The sequence below is a fragment of the Myotis brandtii genome, unplaced genomic scaffold, assembly GCF_000412655.1.
Source record: "Myotis brandtii unplaced genomic scaffold, ASM41265v1 scaffold463, whole genome shotgun sequence".
Taxonomy (NCBI): Eukaryota; Metazoa; Chordata; class Mammalia; order Chiroptera; family Vespertilionidae; genus Myotis; species Myotis brandtii.
In genome coordinates, this window is record NW_005367694.1 from 2,294,408 (window position 1) to 2,297,022 (window position 2,615).

Sequence of the window (2,615 nt, forward strand, 5' to 3'; positions counted from 1 at the left end):
TATATTATTGATTTCAGAGAGGAAAGGAGAGGGAGAGAGTTATAGAAACATCAGTAATGAGAGAATCATTGATCAGCTGCCTCCTGCACACGCACTACTGGGGATCAAGCCCACAACCCCGTCATGTGCCCTTGACCAGAATCGAACCCGGGACTCTTCAGTCCACAGTCAGAGGCTCTATCCACTGAGCAAAACCAGCTAGGGTGCCTTCCCTTCCTAAGAGTCCAATGCCCAGGGTCCAGGCCCTACCCACGCCGGCCTCATTCGCTCACCCTCCAAAGGCTCAGCCAGCCTAACACAACCTAACAGGTGTGTAATGGAGGAAATGGAGTTCTTTGGGTTCCTCGGGGAAATAAGTTTCCTGAGGCTCCCATGGAGGATGGGGTTTCGTGGAAAGCTTTATTGATGATGTAACATTAAAGGGGTCCCCTCCAAGGTCCCATCTATGTCCACCCTTGCCTCTCCTGGCTCTCATAGCCACATCTGCTGTCAGCAAATCCGGAGTCTCTACCGAGCCCTCTCCCCACACTCCTGGCCTCCTTGTCGGTCCCTCCTGGGGACCTTAGGGGTCTCCTTCATTTCACAGAACAGAACTTAATTTGAGCTCAGAGAGGGCAGAGCCTACAGGTCGCACAGCCTGGATCTCACAGGCTCAGGAGGGAATCCAGGACTTTTGTCAGCAGTATTTTAATTACTGGGGCAGAGGGCAGGGGATGGTTAATGAGACTCAAGGGATCAGCTGAGCCAGATGCTGGAGGGCCCAGCAGGCCAGGTGACTCAGGAGGAATGGGGCCACCTGAGGGGTTGACAGAGGGCCAAGTTCTCACCTCCTCTGCACCTTCCAGAGAGACAGGCTGCAATGAACAAATGAGTGAATGAATGAACTAATAAACAGAGGGGACCCAGGCCTCTTACAGTGGTTGGGGCCAGGCAGGTCTGCCAATGAACAGGATCCACACAGCACATCCCCCCCTACCCCCCCCACCGCACACACACACATACACACGGAGCTGCATAGAGGCTAGGCCCCTGTAGGCCCTGAGATCCCAGTCCAGCTGGATCTATGCCAGGCCCTCCCTCTCCACAATTTGCTGGGGAGGCCCCATGGCACGCAAAGTCCTAACTAGCCCCTAGGGTGCAGTGAGAACAACATACTGGGTGGGGATACTGCCCACCAGGGGGGCCCACAGCGCACTGTCCATGGCCCTGCAATAGGCAGCATTGCACGTGTGAAGACACCAGGCACCGGGGTGAGAAAGTGGTTCAGGGTGCAGTGGTGAAGGGCTCCCATAGAAGATGGCAGAGACAGGAAAGGCAGCAGGGATGGCCATAAGGGCCTCAAGTGCCAGGTAGAGGAGGTACACTGGCTGCCCTGGGTGGGTGAGGGAAGGGGGAGGAAGTCCACCCCATAGAGGACCCTCAGCCCTAGGCTCCTTCACCCAGCTACTCCTCCATCCAACATTCAGCATGATTAGCATCACTGAGTACCACGTGATCCAGACCCGTGCTCAGGGACCCTTCTGTGGCTCCAGGTGGACCGAGAACAGAAAGCCAGTTAAACTGACTGTGAGAGATGCTGTGGGGAGGGGCCTGAACTACCTGGTTGGTGTGAAGGTCAAGGAAGGCTGCCAGGCAGAAGTGAGATGAATGAGATTGGTCAGGTACGTGGGGGGTGGGGAGGACATTCCTGCCAGGAGAACTGGCCTAAGCAAAGGCCCAGAGGGGTGAAGGTTATTGGGTTAGAGGAGGTTTAAAAAGTGTGGCTGAGCCCTGACCGGTTTGGCTCAGTGGATAGAACGTCGTTCCTGTGGACTGAAAGTTCCCAGGTTTGATTCCAGTCAAGGGCATGTACCTTGGTTGCAGGCGCATCCCCAGTAGGGAGTGTGCAGGAGGCAGCTGATTGATGTTTCTCTCTCATCGATGTTTCTAGCTCTCCCTTCCTCTCTGTAAAAAATCAATAAAATATATTAAAAAAAAAAAAAAAGTGTGGCTGAACATAAACAGTGTGAGATGGGCTGGGACCTCCAGCGCCTCCTGGAGTTTGACTGGAAGTGTCCATGACAAGGATGGATTGCTGCAGCTGTGTGTGGGCTGTGGGGGGCAGAGTAGGGAGACAATAGTGGCCTGGACTATGCTATGGAAGGAGGTGGCTCTAGCCAGTGAGGAGGGCTGCTGGGTCCATGACCACACCTGCTTCCCCCTGACTGTGATTTAGAGGTTGTGAGCTCGGATCCTGACTCTGGTCTCAGCACCTGGGCTTCTGCAACTCTTGCTCCAAGCCCTGTCACCCTGCCCAGAGGCTGGGCCAAAGCCTTGGTTGGGACCCAGGGACAGCGCGTTGTGGGGGGCGGGGGCGGGGGGGGGCACAATTACAACACACGAAGCCGGCGCTGTGCGCCCCGCCCAAAGCCCCCTGGGGCTCTGCCACACCACACGGGTGTCGGCCTTGCCGGGGTTCTCCCGGCTCCAGGCAGGATCCCTTGAGGCCTCGGATGTCCCCACAGCGGTCCCGGGGGCCCTCTCCACCGTGTGTTGCTCGGGCCCCACGGTTGCTAGGCTGCGCACTGGGGCTCCGGCGAAGCTGAGCGCTGGTGTCGTTGGCGCTGGCGGCTACA